This window comes from Anolis carolinensis, chromosome 1, assembly GCF_035594765.1.
Source record: "Anolis carolinensis isolate JA03-04 chromosome 1, rAnoCar3.1.pri, whole genome shotgun sequence".
Classification (NCBI taxonomy): Eukaryota; Metazoa; Chordata; class Lepidosauria; order Squamata; family Dactyloidae; genus Anolis; species Anolis carolinensis.
In genome coordinates this window covers 129,191,733-129,218,691 of record NC_085841.1, presented here as the reverse complement: position 1 = coordinate 129,218,691, position 26,959 = coordinate 129,191,733, and the positions used below count along the sequence as shown (strand labels likewise).

General features: G+C 41.4%; 1 long non-coding RNA gene across 2 annotated transcripts in view; it reads left to right on the top strand.

The window, feature by feature from the left end:
* Positions 1-17,332: 17,332 nt before the first annotated feature.
* The window catches only part of LOC103279858 (uncharacterized), a 76,181-nt gene continuing 66,554 nt past the window's right edge, over positions 17,333-26,959 (top strand). For both annotated transcript variants that reach the window (XR_507023.3, XR_507024.3), the window contains exon 1: positions 17,333-17,758. This is a non-coding gene — a long non-coding RNA (uncharacterized LOC103279858). The remainder of the gene's footprint in view (positions 17,759-26,959) is intronic.

The window sequence follows — 26,959 nt, the reverse complement described above, 5'->3', positions numbered from 1 at the left end:
CTTTTTTTTAGAAATATGGATCTTGACAATCAAATTATGCCAGTACAAATAGTACCAATGACAAAACAAAGTGTGCTAAATGCAAAATATATACATAAGTAAATTACATGGTATGATATGTGTTCTGACACTCACCAAAATGTGCTAAATATATTGTCTGCTTTGGTTAATCCTCAATTTGATCCCTGTCAGTTCCAAGACAGGGCAATTTTTCTGTTTTCAAAATATTGTTTACTGGTGTAATCCCAAGTATTAAGGTCTAGAACAGCAGTTCAGAGTTAGATCTAACATTTAAAAAACGTTTTCTCTTAGACTGCCTTCACATGATGGCAAAGCATTTGACTTTCTTTAATGTCTGCCTAAGGCTGGATCTACACTGTCAAATAATTCAATTTGAACTGTATTGACCTATGGTTCTTCTACATAAGCAGAAAATGGGGCTTAGAATCGGCATGAAAAATGCCAGTTCTAAGCCCTATCAAGGCCACAGAAGGGTGTCTTGAACTGCCTCGGTGATAGGACACCTACCTGACAGCGCAGTCATGCCAAAGCTGGTTTGTTGGGACTGGGCATGGGCTGTTTCCATCCTCCCTGCACCACCAATTTTCCCCCTTCTGCTATTCCCAGGGTCCTTTGTCGGTCACATGACACAAAACCAGGAAAAAGTTTGCTATCATATTGTAAGGGCTTTTTTTCTTCTCCAGAGGAAAATCAAGGGTGCAGAGGCCAAAAAAGGATTCCCATCTCACCTCTCTGGGCTGTCTGAGCCCTGGGAGCATGGGGTGGCTGTAGGGACACAATTTTGGATCCCGCTTAAGGATCAGGGATGGCTGTCCCCACTGTCCCAACACAGGGGAAGGTCCAAATCCTGGAATAGGATTCAGACTTTCCAGTGTGTGTTTTTAATCTAGAGTGCAGATGTATTAAGCAGCTTACTCTGGGTTAAATCACATTAGCCTGTGTGCATTTTGTGGATGCATGGAGGCTAATCAACTCTCCACTGCAAAATTTAGAAGTATTGATGCAGCCCCATATAATGTAGTTTGAACTGCATTATATAAGTTTATACAGATTAGATAATGTAGTTTAAACTGTGTTACTTGACTGTGTAGATCCAGCCTGAATCTTTGACAATCTGAATGTTATACCCATCCAGAACGGGAATAAGTGTAGATGCCAACAAGTCATCATTCTAGGATTTACACTTTCTGTGCATTTTAAAAATTATTTTTATTACTACATCTACTCACCACTTCCAGACATGGCATTCCAGACATGGAATGCCAATGGAATTCCAGACTGATTACAGTAGAAGATTAAACTGATGAACAAGGGAGGTGCATGTTCCCTTCAGATGGTTAATAGTGTGACCACAGCCTTACATTGTTTTATGTTGATATTTTATGCTGGTTTGTATGATTATACTATTTTACCTGTTTTACATTGGTTTAATTATGCTGTATTTTATTGTATTTTGGAACTGGGCTTGTCCCCATGTGAGCCGCCCCGAGTCCCCTCTGGGGAGATGGGAGTGGGATATAAATATAAAGTTATTATTATTATATTATTATTATTGTTCCAAATGAATTATTACTAACACTTGTGTCAAAACAGTATTTCATGGAGAAGTGCATAAATGACGCTCATTCTTTAGTATCAAGGAATCAAGCCTGAGCTATAGGGTTTCATGACATCTTAATGTGCAGTAACCAGAACTTCAACAACAAAAACATGCTGTCAGATTTTGAGATATTCGCTATGATTTACTCATGAGTTATAGCAGCCCCCTTTATCATTCAAGGAAAGATATTGTCTGGAATTTCAGCTTTTCATCTGCAAGTTGAAAGCCCTGCAAGTTGGATAGAAACAAAAAATAAAGTCCTAAAAATTAGGGGTGTGCGAAATAGCACAGAATCAGTTCTGTTTTCATTCTGTTTTCGAATCCCCCCCCAGTCTGTTTTTGGGAAGATTAGTTGGGAACTCAGTATTAGGGAAGATAATTTGGGAACTCAGTATTCCAAATTATGAATCTGAATGACCCCCCCCCCCCCCTTCATAATCTCCTGGAATCTTCCCAAAAACAGAATGGGGAGCACCTGAAATTCAAAATAGAATGAAAACAGAATGGATTCGCACATCCCTATTAAAAATGTTGACATGGGACATGATATTCCAATGCTTTATGACAAACAGATAGATAGACATAAAGATGATGATGATGATCAACTTTGATTAATAGCCAGCACTGCAACCTAGCTTGGAACTTGATAGGGCATGGACTACTGAGGTCATATCTGTTCAAGATGGGTCAGGGTTGGTATGTCAACCTAAACTTGTAGAAGAATAGTTTATGACATTTCTCTATTACCCTATTGTGAATAGTTTTCCTTTTCCTCATTTAGATAAAAAACCTTACTTACCAAGCTCAATATCACTCATGTTTATGTGCAAAATCTTAATTGAAATGTTTTCATTTTATGAAGTACAGCATAAAATTCATTCATTCATTCATTTTGTTTCTAACAATTGCACCACTATATTTTTGCACAAACAATTAACTTTCCAGTATAGTGAAACCAGCTGAATCAGGTTGTTTAGTGTAGCTTCCAGCTTCAGAGAAAAATGCTCCTTGCTGAGCACTTGGCAATGCATATCTAACACCCCACATTTTGTCAAGCTAGCAGTTTCAGATCCAAGACCTAAAACAATGTTGTTTGGGGTTCACAAAGCTCTAATGCAACACTGCAAGTTGCTGAGCCTCAGAGTATGGAATCCATCAATGTTTTATATATTTACTTACTTAGAAAGAATGTCATGCCCAGCCATATTACACAGATGAAAACTAGGACATGAGTGGCCAAGCAACATCATAATGTGGCAAAAGTTATTTCAGAAGATGCACATACAAATTAGGAAAGGAAAGACATCCACAGTTTGCTTTTGCTCACACCAAAAGGGAAGAGAAAGATTCCACTATCTCCTTTCTTTTCCCCACTGCTGTTGAATGCAAATAGCATTTACACCTTGAATTCAGTTTGCAACAATTGAACTAAACAGTGAACAAAGAGAGAAAGTGGAAAGAAGGGTGAAAAAAAGGGATATTTTTAAAGCAGCTGAAAAAATGTAGAAAAAAATGGAAACATTTTTCCCTGCAAAATCAGGAAAGTTGGAGTGCATGGAATCTTCACCTCCTGTCCTCCCAACCCTTTATTTGTCCAAAGAAAGCAACTAATACAAAATACATTCCTTTTTACTAAACACTATGCTTCAGATTTAATATATTTCTATTAGATCTACTACGTTACCTGATAAGTGGGATCATCTGTGTCCATTTCCTGCACATTTTGCTTCAAGCTCTTGTCCAGTATTGTTAAGGAAAGAAAACTGCATCCAGCATTTATAGATGGGACTATAATAAACATGAGTTAGCACAGAATTTCCATGAGATTCTCTCTTCCAGAAGGCCAATAATGAACTCAAAGGCAAGAGGAGGGAACAATCCCTAAAAGCATTCCAGACAGGACCAACATTTACTGGAATAGTTTCAAAGCAGTCAAGTGAAAAACGTTCATTTCTGGCCAACCAAAAACATCAACTTTTGTTTGAACCATTCTTTTCATCAGTTTTGTATTATTAAGCCATGATTCTTGTATGCGTTTCTTTGTTTTGAAATACAAGCTATTTCATTACTTAGAAACTTTATAATGTAATGTTGTGGAACCCAACATAGCAAAAAAGAATGTGGCACCAAAGAGAATCGTCCTTGCTCCCCTTTTTAATGATTCTTGTGTTTAGCCAGCTGTTGACCTGCTCAGCATATTTGTGAAAAGGTTTCAGAATCTTGTTGAACAAACATGTTTGTATTGTAGTCATCCTTTTCCTGCATTGTAGGTTAGGAGAACAAGAGGTTGAAAGCATGTTGCTAAATGAGCATTCGGGATGTGCACATTTTGTTAACTGATTCAGCAGGATAATAGATAAAGCCGAATAGCCTAGCGCAAACCTTTGGGCTAATGGTGGCTTCAATTCACTATATCCCATTACAATCACAATAGTGGGAACTTCTATATTGTTCAAGACAAGAGATCACAACACACTGAGCATCTGATCCTCATTTACAACTTTTAAAAAATTTTTGGTTAACTTACCTTGTGAGGCTTGGTGACTAATTACAGCAATTTCTATAAGCAGAAACAGAAATGGATCATCTGGATGCTAAGGCTCTTTCCACACTATCAAATAATCCAGGTTAAAAAGGTAAAGGTTTCCCCTGACGTTAAGTCCAGTCATGTCTGACTCTGGGGGATGGTGCTCATCTCCATTTCTAAGCCGAAGAGCCGGCGTTGTCCGTAGACACCTTCAAGGTCATGTGGCCGGCATGACTGCATGGAGCGCCATTACCTTCCTGCCGGAGCGGTACCTATTGATCTACTCACATTGGCATGTTTTCAAACTGCTAGGTTGGCAGGAGCTGGAGCTAACAGCGGCCGCTCACACTGCTCCCGGGGTTTGAACCTGGGACCTTTTGGTCTCCAGCTCAGTGCTTTAACGCACTTCGCCACCAGGTTATCAAATTAGAAAATCCACATTATCTGCTTTGAACTGGATTATCTTAGTCTACACTGCCATATAATCCAGTTCAACATAGATAATTTGAATATTATATGGAAGGGTAGAAGGGGCCTTATGCCACACTGATAGCCACACTGTAGCCAAAGACATTTTTCTGTTTTTAATTTATGTGGAAATGTTTTTAAAATATTTTGAATGTGATTAATTTTATGGCATTTTTGCCGTGCTTTTGTGTTATTTTGGAAGCTGCCCTGAGTCCCTTCAAGGAGACAGGTGCAGGTTAGAAATATAATGATGATGATGATGATGATGATGATGATGATGATGATGATGATGTTCTATTCAACAATCACATTTATGGGATGTTTTCTAGCAGATAACCTTAGAAAGGTGGTGTAGGTTCTGCTCTTGATTAATTTGTCTAGATGCAGTGGCAATCATTGAAATCTAATTAGCAAATTACATGGTTCCCCATCTTATTCGTGATAATAGGTTGGTAAAATGTGGGCTAAACAATGCTATTCTTAGGTAGATTTGTAACCGATTCACCAATTGGACCCAAAGGATGATTACCAATGGCTCCTCTTCATCCTGGAGACAGGTGAGTAGTTGGGTGCCAACTATCAATGATTTAGATGATGGAAGAGAGCATATCAGATTACGCCAAATTAGAACGGGTAGTTCATAATGTAGAGAGCAGGAGCAAAATTCAAAATTATCTTGACAGATTAGCAAACTGGGTTATTTATTTATTTATTTATTTACAGTATTTATATTCCACCCTTCTCACACCAAACATTCAATGCCCATATACACATAGGACAGAGACAGACGCAGAGGCAATTTAACTTTCTCCTGAGGGGATGTTCGATTCTGGCCACGGGGGGAGCAGCTGCTTCATCATCCACTGTGACGACACTTCCTCATTCCAACGTCGTAAATTAGTTAAATTTGCCTCCCCACTTTATAAGTGGTACCTTATTTCCTACTTGATAGATGCAACTATCTTTCGGGTTGCTAGGTCAACAACAAGCAGGGGCTATTTTTTATTTTTTAATTGACGGGTGCTCACCCCGCCATGGGCTGGCCTCAAACTCATGACCTCATGGTCAGAGTGATTTATTGAAGCAGGCTGCTCACCAGCCTGCACTATCAACAGATAGACATGCACAATACTACTCTTAGGCAATAAAAATGAAATGCACAGATATAAGATGGGAGACACCTGGCTTGAAAATTTTCCATGTGAAAGGGATCTAGGAGTCTTAGTAGGCCACAAGCTGAACTTGGGACAACAGTGTAATCTGGCAGCTGAAAAAGTCAATCCCAGACTGCATCAACAGGAGCATGATGTTTAGATTGAGGGAAGCAACAGCCTCACTCTACTCTGCTTTGTTCAAACCTACCCTGGAATCCTATGACCAGTTCCGGACAATTTACCACAATTCAAGAAGAGTATTGAGAAGTTGGAACATATCCAGAGGTTATAGTAAAAGTAAAAAGTTTGAAAGCCAAACTCTATGAGAAGCAGCTAGGGAACTGGATATGTTTAAACTGGAGAAGAGTAGGATGAAAAATAATGTGATAGCCATTAGAAAGGATGTCATATTGAAAATGAAGCAGCTCCAGAAAATAGGACACATCAAGCTCAGGAATGAGATTCCAGCTAATCATTAAGGAAAACTTTCTGACAGTAAAGAATGTTTCAGAATGTGGTGAGGTCTCCTTCTCTGAAGGTTTTTAAACATAGGTTGGATGGCTATTTGTTGGGGGTGCTTTGATTGTGTGTTTCTGCATGGTAGAAGGGGTTTGGTTGTTTCTTCCAACTTTATGATTCCATGATTCTACAATGGGCCTTTGTTAATAAAAGGTAACTTCACAAAGGTGGGGATTCGGTTCTAAGGGCAACAAATAAGTAAGGTTTAGTGTGAGAGTGAGAAAGAAAGGGCAAGTACTTTGCCTGTGAGGGAAAAAACTGATTGGAAGGACCTGCAATAGACATAAAAATCCAGATAATACACATTCAGAGGTAGTGAGAATGAATTAATGAATGGTTTTTTTAACTAGATTTTAAATATTAATGTTGATATACCAAAAATTAGCTGAAGTGTTTTTAATTCTTCCTGATTCATCAAAAAACAGTAAAATTCACAAATCAGTCTTTACTCATTAGTAATTTATAAGAATGAATATTCATAGGGAATTACTAGTTTGCCTGTAAAATCATTTTCATCCTTTAGTTTGTGTTCGCTTAACTCTTCTTTTTGGAAGAATGAGTGAATGGCAATTGTATAACAATTTACTATGAATCTTTTCCATAGCTTCTTACATGTGCATATGAGGAATTTTCGGTCCTTCAAGGTTATTTGACACGAGTTCCCCACCAGCCCCGTACAATACGGCAAATGGTAAGGAATTATGGGAACTGAACATTATAGGAATCAAATTCCAAATAGCTGAAAGAATGTGCTGAAGAGCAGCTATAAGAATCTGAAACATGGCTTTCCAAAAAAAAAATCCTCACATATTAAGCTGCCTTGAATTTGAGAATTCACATGGAAGTCCTGTGGATGCCTCATCTCTCTGAGGGCCCTTCCACACAGCCATATAACCCAGAATATCAAGGCAAATAATCCACAATATCTGCTTTGAACTGGGTCATTTGAGACCACACTGCCATATAACCCAATCCAAAACAGATAGTGTGTGATTTTACACAACTGTGTGCAAGGGGCCTGAGAAACTAGTTGGTGAACATGAAGACAGAGTTTTCTCAGTACTTCAGTTCTTGAATTCCCTCCTAAGAGAAGTTGAGTTGGCTCCACCCTTGATGAGCTTCTAGCAGGTAACATAAGCTGTACAGTTCTGTATGGTCTTTGGTTATGAAAAATACTTTTGAAAAGAAAAGCATTTAAAAAAGATTTTAATTTTTGATATTTTTAAATGATTTTATACTGTATTACTTTGGGAACCCATCAAGCAGAAAAGTGATTGTCATATTTGACAATCACTATTAGAAACATTATGCTCATATTTAAGAGCCTCTCTGTTAATGAGTATTAATAAATGGGCACTGAATTCCAGTACTTTTGTAATTGTGAGTCTCTTAGGAAAAATATAATAATTTATTTGTTCTTCTTTTTAAAAAAAATGTTTAAACTGCCTGTTCTTTAAAATGCCTGCCTGGGCAATGTATATTGAATATAACTAAAACTACAAAAATAAAATGCAGAAGAAAGGAATGAAATTTTCATAGTAGAACCATTGCCCACTATGACTATCTTTCCACAGTGATTGGAATCCAAGTCCCTGTGAGGAAAGGCACTATGCTGATGGCAAGATTGTTGCTGGTAGGGACCTACATGTAAGGCAAACTTTTGTTGAGGAGCCAGACTAAATGTGCCAAAAAGCTACTGGGCAGCAGCAGTAGTGGAGACTGACACTAAGGATCTCATCACATCAAGGGGGACAAGGATAAGTTAAGGTACAACAATGGTATAGCAAATCTGTGATCATCCATTAGTTTAGCGACACTACAGTGCAAATTGTTATACCTGTTTGTATTTTTTTTATTCCTTTTTCTATTTTATTCCTTTTTCTTCCTTTTTCTTCTGCGGTTGTATATGGATACATGTTACTTTAGTTACTGTTTTTCACTTTCATTAATAAAAAAAAAAAAGAAAAAAAAAACATTAACCAAATCAAGTGTCCCAGAATGCTTCCAATCTGCTTTGGGGATGGAGCTCCATACCTTCCATCACATGACATTGTGGACACTTGCCTCCAAATACAGGAGCCTTCCTCTATGGTTTCGTTTCCAATGGAGCCAGCACACTTCTGCCCGGTTTGGGCAACGTTCCCCCTATGTGATGGGGGAAGCGTTGCTGTGCCAGAGAGGTGTTTGGGGTGACAAAGTTGCCCTGCACACCTGCTGTTTTGCCATGCTTGTTGGCAAAATGGCATTGGGGGGGGGGGGCTCCCCTGTGAGATAAGGTTGTAATTGAGGGTGTCTCCAAGACAACGGAAGTGACACCATATCTAACATGTGTTAATAGTGCACAGAAGGACGCACTGGTGAATCACGTTTGAATTTTTTTTTTATCATGAAAACACTATGATAAGGCAATTAAAAATGAAACAAGAGATAAATCCAGAAGATGAGCCTCCCAGGTTGGAAGGCATTGAACAAACTACTGAGATACAGCACTGGACAGCTAGGAGCTAATGTGGCTAATGACACAACTCAATTCAGGCCAAATGGACATTCAGCTGTTGATGTGGTCAGAGGTGAAAGGACAGTCCAAAGCTGCATAATGTTTATCATGGGAACATGGAGTGTAAGAAGCATGAATCAGAGGAAATTTGACCTTGTAAAACAAACAAAAAACAAAATGTATAAATGTTGTAGTACTTGTGGTGAGTGAGCTATTGTGACACTATCATGGTTATGGAAGCAGAGTTATCTTAGGGCCCATATAAACAGGCCTTTTAAGCCGAGACCTTTCTCGGTTTTACTGAAGGTGTCCAAATGATGCCTCCAGTAAAACCAAATTAATTGGAAACAAAACAGGGCTACCCTACTTTGTTCTGAATTAATTAGATATCTGATAACACCCAAATCTTAGATAAGATCTGGGCCTTACCATATGTGGGCCCTGTGTGGATTGGGACCAGGGACCACATCACATGATCCCTGGGCCTAATTCACACAGCCTTCTTAGTATTTTTTGGGCTGCATGAGCCCAAAAAAACTGAGATGGCACCCACTCCCTCCCCCAAAACAAATCTTACATTTTTTTTAAAAAAAACTTACCAGGCTGCTCTTAAGGTGGTTCTTCAGTCCTCCTGGCACATAACAATTTCCCCCCATATCCTGGAGCATCATTTCTACATTTCAGGAGGACTGAAGGACCATCTTAATGGTGGCCCAGTGCATTTAAAAAAAAAATAAGGCTTGTTTTGGGGGGCTCTGGCATGGCTGGATATCATCCCAGTAGTAATCGGGATAGCATCTAGACCATCCAACCAGGAAAGGCCGGGTTTTGAGGGGTGGGTGGGAACAGAAATATGCACCAAAGCAGGCTTTAAAAATCCACTATGGTGCGAATTTCTGTCATGTGTGGAAGCACTCTTAGACTGGTTTGGGGGACCATGGAGTGTCAGAATTGTTCTGAGGGATTGGAGCTTACAGACAGACCTGAAACTAATAGGATCATCTGTGGCAGTATGGAAACATGGGGCTCAAAGTTCAGCAGCTCCTCCCTGTATGTTTCAAACAAGAGGGAAGGAGGCTAATGCTCTCAGGTACTATGCATGCTGCTGGCAACAACTTAATTCCAGTTGTCTGCCTGTCATTTCTTGATCCAAGAGATAAAACTCTTAAGTGCTCAGCAGTCCCCTTTATAGTTATAAAAAAGTCTGAATGAGTGCAGAAAGGGATGCAGCAGGACAAAAACAACAGAAAATGTGAGATTGCTCAGTTCACAGATGTGGTTCAGTGGAGCTGGTTCAGACATTTATCTGTGCAACATTTAGCAAAAAGTCATCAATCAGCACATAAAAACGTCATGCCTATATTGAATTCAACTGAAAAATACCCACCCTCCTGAACAGGAATAATTCGAAACATGGCATGCACTTTTCAGAGCAGCAGGTGGTGCCATCTGCATTAGATTAAAGATCATTCCCAAGGGAAATTCATTTTGCAGGGGAAACAATAATAGGTAGTCTGGTATGATCCCTGTCATCATGATATCCACAATAGCATCTTGAAATTTGTGTGTAGAAATATATTGATAATCTTGTTGGATAAAAGACTAGGTTGCCCCATGCAATCTAGTCTTTCCTACTGAATGAAATGCCTTTGGTGGATAAAGTCGCAGGAGGCTAGGCTGTCCCCCTCTGTGCTTTCCTTTCACTATAAGGCAAGGTTGCTTTTTATGGGGCATGTTTTATATATTGTTTGACTTTGCTTTTATTGAGTTTAAAATGTATTATGATTTGATTTTAATTGTTTTTAGATTGTGTGGAAAATATTTTTAACATATTGTTTTTGGAAGCCACCTTAGGTCCCACTTTGGGAGAAAAGTGGGAAATTAATTAATTAATTAATTAAAATATAACATAAAATAAGATAAAGATTGAATATCAGACGCCTTCTACATTGGCATGTAAAATGCAGATTATCTGCTTTGAACTGGATTACATGGCTGTGTAGACTCACATAATTAATTCCAAAGCATATAATGTGGATTATCTGATTTGATAGTCTGGATTATATGGCAGTGTAGAAGTGGGCCCAGATTTAAAAGGTGACAGGATGTGCCCATAATAAATTTGCCCAACCTTCTCTACATACATTAACAGGCAATTGAGACTGAAATATTTTCATTGAAAGATTCTTCTGTCAACTACATTTTATTACTATGATTGTATTATATATCACAAGTAACCAAGATTAAATATTAAAAGTATAATTTGTTTTCTTTGTTGTGTATTTTATTATGTGGTGTTTGTAATTATTGTTGTATGTTTTAATGAACAGAACACAGCCCAGAGGTTGTTAGTTATTAGTTAGCCTAAAAGTATAATATGTAAAGATACATTTGCAAATTGTAAAAAGGAACAGTTACTCATCGCAGTTTGGGTATTATACATCACAACACCATCATAATTCTGCTAGATCATTAGAAATACAACCTTTCTTTTAAGAGTGTTCACTGACTGATTCCAATTCTGCAGGAAAGACATCATAGTGATAATTATTACTCGATCCACATTCATCTACAAAATAATGTAAGCTTGTGGCTCGGCTGATTTGTATAGTTGAATGTCCTATTTTGTGAATAAAACTCTGGTCAATATATCATACAGTGTCATTTGGACACCTACCATCAGAATGACATTTCTGTGTGTCTGCACGTAGGAGTGAGTTATTTTCTGCTCCATAGTGACACTTCAAATCTGTTTCCTGAGCCAGCTGATTCATTGGAGTCATGGCAAGTTTCACAGCAACACTTACAGCCAACTAGTTGGCAAAATGAAAACTTACAAGTCCCTTGCCAGTCTACCCCCAACTCCAGATTTAACCAAAAGCAGAACCTAAGAAAAGACATCACAAAATACCAGATAAACACAGTATTTGGGTCATGCTGTGATCAAACACTCCTTTTGACCAAAGCCTAATCAATATTAAAATTGATTAGATTACAGGTGGTTCTGTAAATGGAAAAACAACTATAATCCAAGATTTAATTCTTGAGGAACACTCAGACCTGGTGTGCATAGCAGAGACCTGGCTGGATGAGACGGGGAGATTAATCTTATCCAGCTCTGCCCACCGGGTTATTCTGTGCAACACCAGCCAAGATCTGGAGGGCAGGGAGGCGGGATAGCAGTGGTCTATAAGGATTCCACCCCCCTGACCAGGTGCCCCATCCCACAGTAAACCATGTTTGAATGTCTCCACCTGAAGGTAGGTGACTGGGACAGAATAGGGATTCTGTTAATGTACCATTCACCCTGCCGCACTACAGTCTTTCTGCTTGAGCTAGCCGGGGTGATCTCAGGCCTGGTCTTGGAGTCCCAACAGCTCTTAGGGCTGGGGGACTTCAATGTCCATGCAGAGACCACTCTATCAGGAGCAGCTCAGAACTTCATGTCTTCCGTGGCAACCATGGAGTTGTCCCAACTAGTATCTGGCCCTACTCACAGAGCTGGACATACATTAGATTTGGTTCTCTGCCAGGGATAGGAGGAAAGTGGTGGTGTGAAAGAGCTGGCAATCACTCCGTTACCATGGACTGACCATCACCTGATCAGGTTTAGGCTTACTGCGCCCCTTAACCTCTGCAGGGGTGACTGATCTATTAAAATGATCCACCCCAGGAAGTTTATGGATCCTGACAGCTCTTGGGGATTTCCCCCCACCTCAGTAGGTGATCCTGTTGATGCCCTGGTCACTCTCTGAAACAGGGAGATGACTAGGGCAATATGCATGATTGCTCCAGAACATCCCATCTCGAATAGTCGAGCTAAACCAGCCCCTTGGTTCAACAAGGAGCTAGCAGTGATGAAGTGAAAAAGGGAACTAGAGTGCATGTGGCATCTAGAGCATAGCAGGTCAGACCGAACATGGGTGTGTGCCTACCTAAGGGCATATGCCGTGGAAATACATGCTGCAATGAAATATTTCTTTATGGCAAATATTGCATCCACTGTTTTGAGTAGTCAGAGGGTTGTTAAATCCCGTCTCCCAAGACAGGGATCCCTGACAACTCAGCAGCTCGCTGAGAAGCATTTGCTCGGTTCTCTGCAGACAAAGTCACTCTGATCAGCTCCGGCTTGGACACCATGTTAACGGCAGTCTCTGAGGATTTAACACAGGCATCTGCTTGTTTGTTTTTGATGGATTCATTTCAGTTGGTGCAGCTTGAGGATGTGGACAAGATCCTTGGAGAGGCAATGCTAACCACATGCATCCTAGACCCCTGCCCATCCTGGCTGGTAAAGGAAGCCAGGGGGAGCTTGGCAGAGTGGGTGAAGGTGATGGTTAATGCCTCCTTACAGAAAGGCAAGTTACCAACGAGCTTAAAAGAAGCTGTGATAAAACCGCTGTTGAAAAAACCCATCACTGGACCCCACTCAATTGGAAAACTTTCAGCCAGTATCAAACCTCCCCTATTTGGACAAAGTCATGGAACGTATGGTGGCGTTGTGACTCCAGGGGTTCTTGGTAGATACTGATTATCTAGATCTGGTGCAGTCTGGCTTTAGGCTGTGACATGAAACTGAAACAGCCATGGTCGCCTTAGTGGATGATCTGAACTGGGAACTGGACAGGGGGAGTATGTCCCTGTTGGTTCTGCTGGACTATGTTATCCTTCTTACACACTGTCTTCCACAAAAGGGACCTATTTCAATCCTCAAAGGAAACAGGTTTTGGTAGTAGGTGACTCCCTCCTTAGAGGAATGGAAGCCATCATTTCCAGACCGGATGGGATGGCTTGAGAAATATATTGCCTCCTGGGGGCAAAAATACACCATATCACTCAGAGGCTCACCAGGCTCCTAAAGCCCCATCACCCTCCCCACCTTATGTTGATTCATGTAGGAACCAATGACATCATTAGGCATACTTTTCAAAAGATCACAAACTATTTTCGAGTTCTCGGAACAAAGCTAAAACTATGTAATGTACATGTGATCTTTTCATCCCTCCTCCCCGTTGTAGGACACAGTTCTACAAGGGCCAGAAAAATAGTACAGGTCAATAACTGGCTCAGAAAATGGTGCCAGGAGGAGCGTTTTGGCTTCCTTGACGATGGCCTACTCTTCCAGGAGGATGGCCTACTGGAAAGTGATGGGGTGCATCTCACACAAGTAGGAAAACATTTTTTTGCGCACAGACTCACAAACCTCATCAGGCGCACTTTAAACTAGATCCACTGGGTGAGGGGAACAACAGCCTGGCGAACACTATATTACCCACGACCACAGGGAACTGCCATAAGGCTAAACGGAGGGCTGCACAAACACAGCAAGGACCAAGTACCGAGAGCACAATAATCCCAAATAAACAGCTCGGGGGAAGGTCATAGGGGCTTACATGTCTTTACACTAATGCACAGAGCATGGGAAATAAGCAAGATGAACTCCAACTTTTAGCACAGCACCACAAGTACAATGTCATAGGCATCACTGAAACCTGGTGGGATGACTCCCATCACTGGAATGTAGCCATTGAGGGCTATAACCTCTTTCACAAAAATAGAACAAAGGGGAGAGACGGGAGAGTAGCTTTATATGCCAAAAACAGTTACGTTGCAGAAGAAATGCAAGACTGTAATCCAGGAAACCAGCTTGAAAGCATCTGGATAAGAATCAAGGGAACCAGGACTCAAAGAGATCTCGTTGTGGGTGTCTACTGCAGACCTCCGAGTCAGGATGAAGGACTTGATGAAGCCTTCTGTCAACAACTGACCAAACAAGCACAAAGAAGAGATATAGTAGTCATGGGCAATTTCAACTATCCCGATATCTGCTGGAAAACAAACTTGGCCAAGAGTACAAAGTCCAACAAATTCCTCACTTGCCTTGCAGACAATTTTATGGTCCAGAAGGTAGAAGAGGCAACAAGGGGATCGGCTACTCTTGATCTAATCTTAACAAATGTGGAAGACCAGGTCAATACAGTCGAAGTAGTTGGATCTTTAGGAGCAAGTGACCATGTGCTCCTGCAGTTTGCAATACAAAGGAAGGCTGAAACTAAGACAAGTCAAACACACATTCTGGACTTTAAGAGAGCTGACTTCCAAAAAATGAAGGAAATACTGAGCGGCATTCCATGGACGCCAATATTAAAAGACAAGGGAGTTAAGGATGGATGGGAGTTTTTTTAAAGTGAAATACAACAAAGAAAAAAAATAAGACAAGTGTGAAGAAGCCAGAATGGATGTCCAAAGAACTTCTAACCAGGCTAAGACCAAAAAGAGACATGCACAAGAAGTGGAAAAGGGGAGAAATCACCATAGAAGAATTCAAACGTATAGCCAACTCCTGTAGGGAAAAGGTTCACAAGGCTAAAGCGCAAAATAAGCTCAGGCTTGCCAGCAAAAACAACAAAAAAGGCTTTTTTGCTTACGTTGATAGAAAAAGGAAGAACAAGGAGGCAATTGGGCCTCTGCGAGGAGAAGATGGGGTGATGGTGACAAGGGACAGGGAAAAGGCAGAACTACTTAATGCCTTCTTTGCCTCGGTCTTCTCACAAAAAGAAAGCCATCTTCAACCTCAGCAACATGTAATGGACGAAGGATTAGGGGAAATCCAACCCCAAATAGGGAAACAAGTTGTCCAGGAACACCTGACCTCTCTAAACAAATTCAAGTCCCAAGGGCCAGATCAGCTACATCCAAGAGTATTGAAGGAAGTAGTTGAGGTTATTTCAGAATCACTGGTTCTTGGAGAACAGGAGAAGTCCCAGCAGATTGGAGGAGGGTGAATGTGGTCCCTATCTTCAAGAAGGGAAAAAAGAACAACCCAAACAATTACCGTCCAGTCAGCCTCACGTTGATACCAAGCAAGATTCTGGAAAAGATCATTAAGGAAGTGGTCTGCGAAAATCTGGAAACAAATGCGGTCATTGCTAATAGCCAACATGGATTTACCAAAAACAAGTCATGCCAGACTAATCTGATCTCTTTTTTCGATAGAGTTACGAGTTGGGTCGATACAGGTAACACTGTGGATGTAGCCTACTTGGATTTCAGTAAATCCTTCGACAAAGTCCCCCATGACCTTCTGGCAAACAAACTAGTAAAATGTGGGCTAGACAAAACTACTGTTAGGTGGATCTGTAATTGGCTAAGCGAACGAACCCAAAGGGTGCTCACCAATGTGTCGTCTTCATCATGGAAAGAAGTGACAAGTGGAATGCCGCAGGGTTCCGTCCTGGGCCCGGTTCTGTTAAATATCTTTATTAACAATTTAGACCAGGGGTCCCCAAACTAAGGCCCGGGGGCCGGATGCGGCCCTCCGAGGTCATTTACCTGGCCCCCGCCCTCAGTTTTATAATATAATATATTGTATATACATATAATATTGATAATAATATTATAATGTAACACAATATAACACTAATAATAATACCATATGATAATATTAATTATATATTCTATATTGTATATAATATTACTAATAATATTACAGTATAGTTCAATATAGTAATATATAATGCTAATAGTGTGCTATGCTAATAATATAATATATTGTATGTACATATAATTTGTAAGCCACTCTGAGTCCCCTTTGGGGTGAAAAGGGTGTGATACAAATGTACTAAATAAATGCAGTAAATAAATAAATAATAAATAAATACATTTTAGACTTAGGCTCGCCCAAAGTCTGAAATGACTTGAAGGCACACAACAACAACAACAACAACAACAATAACCCTAATTAACTTGACTATCTCATTGGCCAGAAGCAGGAGCACACTTCCCATTGAAATCCTGATAAATGTATGATGGTTAAAATTATTTTTATTTTTAAATATTGCATTGTTCTTTCATTGTTCTTGTCGTTGTCATTGTTGTTGTTGTTGTTGTTTTTGCACTACAAATAAGACATGTGCAGTGTGCATCGGAATTTGTTTGTATTTTTTTTTTCAAATGATAATCCGGCCCCTCAACAGTCTGAAGGATTGTAGACCGGCCCTTGTCTTAAAAAGTTTGAGGACCCCTGATTTAGACAAAGGGTTAGAAGGCACGATCGTCAAGTTTGCAGACGACACCAAACTGGGAGGCATAGCTAACACTCCAGAAGACAGGAATAGAATTCAAAACGATCTTGACAGACTAGAGAGAAGGGCCGAAACTAACAAAATGAAGTTCAACAGGGACAAATGCAAGATACTTCACTTCGGCAGAAAAAATGGAATGCAAAGATACAGAATGGGGGACACCTGGTTAGACAGCAGTACATGTGAAAAAGATCTTGGAGTCCTCGTGGACACAGAGGCGGTTCAACCGCCAGGTGAACTAGGCACTTGCCTGTGGCGCAATTCTGTTCAGGGCGCAGTTGAGGCGCTCCTGGGTGCGCGCGTGTGTGGGCACGTGCACCCCGGCCTCCTCTCGGCAGGGTCCTTCCCTCCCTGCCTCCCTCTCTGGCTTCCTGCCCCCTTTGGCACTCCGCCCCGTCCCCACCTCTCTCTCTCTCTCTCTCTCTGTGTGTGCACTCCTCCTCCTGAGTTTGGAAAGGACTGCCCATCTGAGCTGAAGTCCAGGCTGCTGGGGCTTGCCTCCTGGAGATGCTTTGGAGGGCGCTGGGGCAAAGGAGCCTCGCTGAAGCTCTGGGCGGGCGCCCTTTGGGACAAAGCAGTGCCTCTCTTCCCCCGTTTGGCAGCAGATGAGAGCCAGGTTGGCCTCCTTGGACCTGCTTCAGCTTCCCTCCCCTTTGCCTTTACAGCCGGAGAGCCAGGGCTGCCTGCACATGCAAAATGGAAAGGACACACGAAGTGGGAAAGGCCGGGTGGATCTCTCCTACTTGTTCAGGATGGGCTCCCATTGGCTATTTGGCGCTGTTTCCGCCGATACTGGCCTCCCTCCCTCTCCCGTGCCTGGAAGCCACGCCCCCTCCTGTTGCTCTCCTCCATTAGCAGCAGCCAGGCCAGCAACGCGCGCCCTGCGAGGTAGGCTAGAAATTTAGAGCAGGATTTAAAACTGTGTTGTCGAAGGCTTTCATGGCCAGAATCACAGGGTTGTTGTATGTCTTTCGGGCTGTGTGGCCATGTTCCAGAAGCATTCTCTCCTGACGTTTCGCCCACATCTATGGCAGGCATCCTCAGAGGTTGTGAGGTATGGATAAACTAAGTCAGGAAAGGAAAGAATATATATCTGTGTAGAGTCCAAGGTGTGGCAAGAGTTCTTTGTCACTGGGAGCCAGCATTAATGTTTCAGTTAATCACCCTAATTGGCACTGGAAATGTTTTGTCCCTTGCCTGGGGGCATCCTTTGTTCAGTCAAGTCCTCATTGTGTTGGTTCCCATCTACTGTTTTGATTTTGGAGTTTTGTAATACTGGTAGCCAGATTTTGTTCATTTTCATGGTTTCTTCCTTTCTGTTGAAGTTGTCCACATGCTTGTGGATTTCAATGGCTTCTCTGTGTAGTCTGACATGATAGTTGTTAGAATGGTCCAGCATTTTTGTGTTCTCAAATAGTATTCTGTGTCCAGGCTGGTTCATCAAATGCTCTGCTATGGCTGATTTCTCTGGTTGAATTAGTCTGCAGTGCCTTTCATGTTCTTTGACTCTTGTTTGGGCGCTGCGTTTGGTGGTCCCTATGTAGACTTGTCCACAGCTGCATGGTATCCGGTAGACTCCTGCAGAAGAGAGAGGATCCCTCTTGTCCTTCGCTGACCGTAGCATTTGTTGGAGAAAATCCAACAAATGCTACGGTCAGCGAAGGACAAGAGGGATCCTCTCTCTTCTGCAGGAGTCTACCGGATACCATGCAGCTGTGGACAAGTCTACATAGGGACCACCAAACGCAGCGCCCAAACAAGAGTCAAAGAACATGAAAGGCACTGCAGACTAATTCAACCAGAGAAATCAGCCATAGCAGAGCATTTGATGAACCAGCCTGGACACAGAATACTATTTGAGAACACAAAAATGCTGGACCATTCTAACAACTATCATGTCAGACTACACAGAGAAGCCATTGAAATCCACAAGCATGTGGACAACTTCAACAGAAAGGAAGAAACCATGAAAATGAACAAAATCTGGCTACCAGTATTACAAAACTCCAAAATCAAAACAGTAGATGGGAACCAACACAATGAGGACTTGACTGAACAAAGGATGCCCCCAGGCAAGGGACAAAACATTTCCAGTGCCAATTAGGGTGATTAACTGAAACATTAATGCTGGCTCCCAGTGACAAAGAACTCTTGCCACACCTTGGACTCTACACAGATATATATTCTTTCCTTTCCTGACTTAGTTTATCCATACCTCACAACCTCTGAGGATGCCTGCCATAGATGTGGGCGAAACGTCAGGAGAGAATGCTTCTGGAACATGGCCACACAGCCCGAAAGACATACAACAACCCAGGATTTAAAACTGCTTTTTATTTGTGGGTTGTTGTGAGTTTTCCAGGCTGTGTGGCCATGTCGGGAGGCATTGTTTTCTGGCATTTCGCCCATGGGGCAGGCATCCTCGGGGATTGTGAGGTCTGTTGGAAACTAGGCAAGTGGGGTTTATATACCTATGGAAGGTCCAGGGTGAGAGACAGAACTCTTGTTTGCTTGAGGCAAGTGTGAATGTTGGAATTGGTCAGCTTGAATAGCATTGCAACTTCAAAGCCTGGCAGCTTCCTGCTTTTTATTAATTTATTTATATCCCTCTCCTGACATTTCACCCACATTTATGACAGGAAGAGCCAGCTAATACCTCCCAACAAAGGATTCCCCTAGGCATGAAGCAGCCAGCCTTTGAAGCTGCAAGGCTGCAAAGCTATTCATTGCTAATCAATTTGGCCAATGGCAACATTCCCACTTGCCTCCAACAGTTCTTTCTTTTACCCTGGACATCATTCCATAGGTATATATTCGCTCCACTTGCCCCCACCCTCCCTGATTGATTTTGCAGCTGCAAGGCCATTCATTGCTAATCAATTTGGCCAATGGCAACATTCCCACTTGCCTCCAACAGTTCTTTCTTTTACCCTGGACATCATTCCATAGGTATATATTCGCTCCACTTGTCCCCACCCTCCCTGATTGACTTTGCAGCTGCAAGGCCATTCAATGCTAATCAAGGTGGCCAGTTGCAACATTCACACATGCCTCCAACAGACAAGAGTTCTTTCTCCCACACTGGACATTATTCCATACTTATATAAACCATTGAAAATCGGCAAAACCTGGCAACCACCATTAAAACACTTTAAAACCAGGACAGTGAATAAAGAGCAACACAGAGAAAACAGAGGAATTGCAGACAGGCAACAATCAGGGCCAGCTAACACCACCCAACAAAGTATTCCCCCAGGGAGGAATAAGCCAGGCTTTCAGGCTCCAAGGCCATTAATTGCTTATCAGGGTGACCAATTGACTATGCCACAGCAACTGGCTGGTAGAATCATAAAATGTTAAAATTAGAAGGGACCTTAATGGCCATCACATTCAACCGCATTCTGTCATATAGCAATACACACTTAAAGCATTCCTGAAAGATGACCATCTTTCCCCAAAGATGGAAGGTCCACAACAGTCCCATACAATCAATTCCACTATCACACAGAATACAAACATTATTCCTAATATTTAGGTGCTTCATTTTCTAGTTTTAGGTGAGATTAGGTCATTGTGCCTTCAAGCCATTCCTAACTTATGGCAATCCAATAACAGGGGTTGCTTGGCAAGACTTGTTCAAAGAGAGGATGCTGCTGCTTTCCTCAGAGGCTGAGAGAGTGTGACTTACCAAAGGTCACCTAATGGGTTTCCATAGCACAGCAAAGAATTTGAACCCAGGTCTCAAGAGCCATCGTTCAATGCTCAAACCACTACACTGCTGTTTTAGGCTTGATAATGGCCCCTTCTGCACTGCCATATAAAATCTAGATCATCAGCTTTGAACTGGATTATATGGCAGTGTGGACTCAGATAATCCAGTTCAAAACGGGTAATGTGGATTATCTGCTTTGATAATCTGATATGGGAGTGTAGAAGGCCCCTTCTACACTGCCATATAAAATCCAGATCATTTGCTTTGAACTGGATTATATGGCAGTGTGGACTCAGATAATCCAGTTCAAAGCAGATAATGTGGATTATCTGCTTTGATAATCTTATATGGGAGTGTAGAAGATCCCTTCTACACTGCCATATAAAATCCAGATCATCTGCTTTGAACTGGATTATATGGCAGTGTGGACTCAGATAATCCAGTTCACAGCAGATAATGTGGATTATCTGCTTTAATAATCTTATATGGGAGTGTAGAAGGTCCCTTCTACACTGCCATATAAAATCCATATCATCTGCTTTGAACTGGATTATATGGCAGTGTGGACTCAAATAATCCAGTTCAAAGCAGATAATGTGGATTATCTGCTTTGATAATTTTATATGGGAGCAATTGGTGTGTGTGTGTGGGGGGGGGGGGGGCGCCAAAATTCTGTTCGCCTACTCTTGAAAATTATGTAGAGCCGGCTCTGCGTGGACAGCAAGTTAAATATGAGCCAACAATGTGATGTGGCTGCTAAACAAGCCAACGGGATTCTGGCCTGCATAAATAGGGGTATAGCATCTAGATCCAGGGAAGTCATGCTACCCCTCTATTCTGCCTTGGTCAGACCACACCTGGAATAGTGTGTCTAATTCTGGGCACTGCAATTGAAGGCAGATGTTGACAAGCTGGAAAGCGTCCAGAGGAGGGCGACTAAAATGATCAAGGGTCTGGAGAACAAGCCCTATGAGGAGCAGTTAAAGAACTAGGCATGTTTAGCCTACAGGAGAGAAGGCTGAGAGGAGACATGATAGCCATGTACAAATACGCGAAGGGAAGTCATAGGGAGGAGGGAGTAAGATTGTTTTCTGCTGACCTGGAGACTACGATGCGGAACAATGGCTTCAAACTACAGGAAAGGAGATTCCACCTGAACATTAGGAAGAACTTCCTCACTGTGAGAGCTGTTCAGCAGTGGAGCTCTCTGCCCCGGAGTGTAGTGGAGGCTTCTTCTTTGGAGGCTTTTAAGCAGAGGCTGGATGGCCATCTGTCGGGGGTGCTTTGAATGCGAATTTCTTCTTCTTGGCAGAATGGGATTGGACTGGATGGCCCATGATGTCTCTTCCAACTCTACTTTTCTATGATTCTATGATTCTGGAACTCCTGCTCTCGATCCCACCTGCCTCACAAGCGTGGCTGGTGGGCACGAGAGACAGGACCTTCTTGGTGGTGGCTCCTCGGCTGTGGAACTCCCTTCCCAGTGACATCTGGCAGGCTCCATTCCTTCCTTTTAGAAAGAAGTTGAAGACCTGGCTATGTGTGCAAGCGTTTAATGAATGAACTCGGTTAGCGTTGACATGGATTGGATTAAGGCTCTTGCACAAGGTCTGATGGATGATTGGCATATATATTCGGCATTGCACTGTGTTAAATCTTTTATATATTGTATTTTTATTATGTTATTTAACTATTTTAACTGTTTTATTATTTTACTGTGTTATGATATACTGGCAGTGATCCTGCCAGTTGTGTAAGTCGCCCTGAGTCCCCTCGGGGAGAAGGGCAGGGTAGAAATATCGGAAATAAACATGTAAGTGAGGAGATGTTCAAACCAAAGACCATCTACTACAATGCAATCTTTGCCCTGCCACATGCACAATAGAGGACCTTCTTATTGCAACACCAGAGGCACTCCAAGTGGCCAGCGGAACTACTGGTCAAAGGACATTTAGTATAATGCCAAGTTTGTGTTTTCTAATACATTACAACTGTACCCTTTGTGTGCTTCTGACAAGATAAATAAATAGTGTGCTGAAAGTTGGAACCTACACAGAACTGGGGCAACACACTAGTCATACTCCCACACATGAATTGCAATTATTAGGGCAATAAATGCAGAAGAACCCATCCTTATAATAACCATGGAAGATCAGCTATTTATAGCTGCCAGATTCCTTCTGCCTGTTAATAATATTATTGCTGCTTCATAGCTAGAGCTGGCACTAACCACCTCAATAGTATGTGATACATAAGCCAAAATATGCTCAGCTCCTTCTTTTTATTTCAAGTCACACAGTTTATCTCTCTAGGCAAGAAAGTAGAAGGAATGCAGGCCTTCTGTTGACCAGTGAGGTTGAGTCAAATGTTTATGTACAACAAAGTTTTTTCTCCTAAGACCTCATTCTTGATTACTGGCATTAAGGAAAGCAACTAATTGCATTAGCTGGGAGGTGTCTTTTCAATATCTTTTTACTGTTATGATAACTAAATAGCCTGAAAAAAGACATTATCATTCAAGTCTAACTATGGTCAATATCTGCTATGATCTTGTTGAATACACAGCCTGTGACAAAAGCAGGTTCCCATTTCGGGAGGGGTAACCCCTCACTCTCTCTATGAGTCACTCCTGTGTTTATTATTTGTGTGTGTGTGTGTGTGACAGGAGCAACTGGAGAAACTGCAAGTAGCTTCTGGTGTAAGAGACTAGGCTGTCTGCAAGGACATTGCCCTGGGGACGCCTGGATGTTTGATGGTTTACCATCCTTATGGCAGGTTTCTCTCATGTCCCCGCATGGAGAGCTGGAGCTGACAGAGGGGAGCTCACCTGCTCTCCCTGGATTCGGACCACCAACCTGTCGGTCAGCAGTCTTGACAGCACAAGGGTTTAATCCATTGTACCACTGGAGCTTCATCATGTGTTATTGTAAGGACAACAGAGGGAGTAAATGTTATGTCAAATACTTTGTATGCATAATTTAATAAATGATGGATGCAACAGGCCACAGTCATGAGCAGCATTGCTTTCATTGAATAGTGTGCTCAGTATCTGTCTGTGAAAGGTGTAATAATATATGAAATAGGTAGAAATGAAAAACAGAAAGGTTAATCTTAATAGCTAGTTAATAGCTAGTTAATAGTTAATATTATCTAGTTAAGTTGTTAGTTTTAAAAGATAGTTTAAGTTGTTAGTAACCACATTCGCCGAATTTATAAACTTCCTTTTAATTTTACCTACTGGTAGGAGAAACCTATTATTTAAGCATAGTTGGGATGGCCATGTGTCAAGATGTTATAATGAAGTTGCATTCTTCCTTGTAGACCTTGAAATGAGACAGGACTAGATCAGGATGGACCAATACTGGTCCTGCAGATATTTTGATTTACAGCTCACACCCTTCCTCTTAATTGGTGGTGATTGGGGAGTCATGGTTCAAAAATATATGGAGGATCACAAATTGCTCAGCTCTGTACTAAATTGGCTATTCTAATCCAGTGATCACATGCCTAAAATATTTTATATCCATTCCAACATATTCCGTGATGATGGCATAGATTATTTTCTGATTGTTTCACTTACACTTATTACAGTATGTGGAGCAAAAGAATTAGGGAATATTTGTGAAGGCAAGTCCACTCTTACATTGTGGAGGCAGCAAATGACTTTCCTTTCTTCTAATAAAATCCCCACATGTTTTATCCTCTAAACCCTGCTTCCCTTTCCATTGCCGCCATCTTTCTTTTCTAGTCATTTACGATCTCCAACAAATTTAAAGTAATTTGTGGTTTTAGGTTACATTTATGCAGTGTTCGCTTCCATGGATTTCTATGAGAGATAGTGAAATAGAAATCATTGCAAATACACCAACGAATGGGAAATGGGATGTAGAGGAGAGAAATGTATTCATTGACCATTCATATTTATTAAAATTGTTAAGTTAAAAATACATAAGAAGTCAGTGAGACAAGGCAAGGGATATATTTTATGATTTTGTTTTTAAGCAGAAAAGATGATGGGAAAAGAGACAAATGTTAACTGGGGAGTTTTGAACTACTTTGCAAGTGGACAATCTTGGAACAACTGTCAAAAGGTTAATCAATGATGACATTTAAAAATATAGCTGACCACAGGACAGCATTTTGTGATGCCAACCACTTTGAACATGCTCAATCTTATATGATTTCAGAATCTAAACAGGACCATTTCTGGTTAATATCTGAATTGGAGACTACCAAGAAATACCAGGGATCTGCAGCTTGGAGTATAAAAATTAATCCTGTTGATTAGTACAATAGAGAGTCATTGCTGCCAGTTAGAAAGAACAATAGTCAGATAGATGGACCAGTGAACTGACTCAACAAAAGCCAACTTTCTATTCTGTAAATTTGCTAAACATATGAGAAAAGCTAAAGCAGAAAAGATATAAATAATGTATAGAAACTTTTAGAGTATGATACTTCCTTCTGTTTAATACTATAAAAACATTATCTGGAGGACATTTCTCCTCTACTTGCTGTAATGCTATAATGCTTGTTCTTTACTTGTTTTTTAGGACCTCGTCATATTAGACAAATAACACGGGTTGATTCAGGTTGAATGAGACCTTGCCATTAGTGTTCAATGTTAGCCCATGTTTAAATAAAAGAGAGAATTAATTCTCCGCCATCACATTTGCTCTTCTTATCCAGATTCACTCGCTTCATTTGCCATCACACGCAGTCCTTAGAAGACTCACTGAGCACAAATGGGAGAATGAAGCTTCTGTGGGTCAGAGAACTAAATAAGAGTGATATTGTGATGGCAACTGGTGTTCGGGCTGCTTGACTACAGAAACAGGGGTCTACAGTTATTAGTTAATTACTTTGGAACTTGCATTGGTTAATCAAGACCGGGGGGGGGGGGGTCCGGATATCATAATGCAAAATACTTATTTTAAGGAGGGGGGACTTATCTTTGACTGCAGGGACTAACAGTAATGATAGACCTGAGGGAGTAATGGCGGTGAGAGAAGATTTATGCTTGTTGTAACCACCCGCTTTTTGCCTGTCAACTGACGTCATAAAATGCTTTGGCATGGCAAAAATGATCATAGAATCATAGAATCATAGAATCATAGAATCGTAGAGTTGGAAGAGACCTCACGGGCCATCCAGTCCAACCCCCTGCAAGAAGCAGGAAAATCTCATTCAAAGCACCCCCAACAGATGGCCATCCAGCCTCTGCTTAAAAGCCTCCAAAGAAGGAGCCTCCACCACACTCCGGGGCAGAGAGTTCCACTGCCGAACAATTGTCACAGTGAGAAAGTTCTTCCTGATGTTCAGATGGAATCTCCTTTCCTGTAGTTTGAAGCCATTGTTCCGCGTCCTAGTCTCCAGGGAAGCAGAAAACAAGCTTGCTCTCTCCTCCCTATGACTTCCCTTCACGTATTTGTACATGGCTATCATGTCTCCTCTCAGCCTTCTCTCCTGTAGGCTAAACATGCCTAGCTCTTTAAGCCGCTCCTCATAGGGCTTGTTCTCCAGACCCTTGATCATTTTAGTCGCCCTCCTCTGGACGCTTTCCAGCTTGTCAACATCTACCTTCAATTGCGGTGCCCAGAATTAGACACAGTATTCCAGGTGTGGCCTGACCAAGGCAGAATAGACTTCCCTGACTTCTTGTGCATGCCTCTTTTCAGTATTAGCCTGGTTAGAAGTTCTTTGGACATCCATTCTGGCTTCTTCACACTTGTCTTATTTTTTTTCTTTGTTGGCACTGTTTGCATTTGCGCCTTGAGTATTTCACTTTTGAAAAACTCCCATCCATCCTTGACTCCTTTGTCTTTTAGTATTAGCGTCCATGGAATGCCGCTCAGTATTTCCTTCATTTTTTGGAAGTCAGCTCTCCTAAAGTCCATAATGCGGGTTTGACTTTTTTTTGTTTCAGCCTTCCTTTGTAATACAAACTGCAGGAGCACATGGTCGCTTGCTCCTAATGATCCGACCACTTCAACTGCATTGATCTGGTCCTCCGCATTTGCTAGGATAAAGTCAAGAGTAGCTGATCCACTTGTTGCCTCTTCTACCTTCTGGATCATCAATCGCCATCATATAGGAAAATCCATGATTTTTCCTGCATTTGGGGACATACAAACAGCATTACAAATAATGTGCATTTTTGAATGAGAGTGCCAGAGACCATTGGATGATCACTGGAAGGAGATTTGTGTCATGTGATGGCAACCGAGGGACTTCCATTTAACAGCATCTAGCAAACCTAATCGAGTTGAAATCTACTAAACAGAGCATTATTAGTTTCTTGTGACATAACCAGGGGTTTGATAACTTACAGCTTTGGCTGCCTGCCTGGATCCACAGAACTGGGAATGTTGCCAACC